General features: G+C 40.9%; 1 non-coding gene across 1 annotated transcript; it reads left to right on the top strand.

Annotated features, from left to right (window-relative positions):
- The first annotated feature begins 341 nt into the window (after nt 1-341).
- On the top strand, nt 342-540 carry LOC122680927. The gene has a single exon (XR_006336839.1). It is a non-coding gene; the product is annotated as a U2 spliceosomal RNA (small nuclear RNA).
- Nucleotides 541-780: the final 240 nt, after the last annotated feature.

Raw genomic sequence — 780 nt, forward strand, 5'->3', positions numbered from 1 at the left:
TTAAAAACCTATTTAGGTAATGCCTTCCTTGGAATAAAAGCAGAATACAGAAAATCCTTACATACATAGTATGATTCACCCACTCTACCCTGTTCAGTTTACTATGACTCTGTGTAAGACACTGGGATATAAGAATGAACAACACCTAACCCATTCCTTCTAGGAGCAGGTTTAGGTGAGAATAGGAAAAAAAAAGATGCATTCTAGAACCCAAGGTATGAGAGCATTTCAAGAAGGATGACCAGTCAGCAACATCAAAGGCATCCGAGAAGACTGTGAGAGTGACAGTGGAAACGTCCATTGGATTGAGCTGAGCTCATTCACTCTAGACAAGTTAGTTGATCCCTTCTCTGTCTTTTGGCTAAGACTAAGTGTAGTCTTTCTTCTTATCAGTTTAATATAAATGCTAGCTAAGAAGTTACAATGTGCTAGACCCTCTGTTGGGTGCTAGAGCACAGTGCTTTTTAATCTTTTTTTTATTTTTTGGCCTTGCCACATGGCTGTGGGGTCTTAGTTTTCTAACCAGAGATCCAACTTGGGCACCCTACAGTGGAAGTGGGGAGTCCTCACCACTGGACAGCCAGGGAATTCTTTAGAACACAGTACTGATAAGGCTCTTAGATTTCAAAGAACAGGCCAGTGGGAGAAGAGAGACATCGAAAAATAACAGTAAGTGTTTTGATGGAGTCTTTTGGTCTCCTTACAAAGTGTGCTTTCAATGGAAAGAGAGTCAGAGCAAGAACAAGACTGCTGCAGGATGGTTAATGAGGGAAAGATAAA

Source organism: Cervus elaphus, chromosome 22 (assembly GCF_910594005.1).
Source record: "Cervus elaphus chromosome 22, mCerEla1.1, whole genome shotgun sequence".
NCBI lineage: Eukaryota > Metazoa > Chordata > Mammalia > Artiodactyla > Cervidae > Cervus > Cervus elaphus.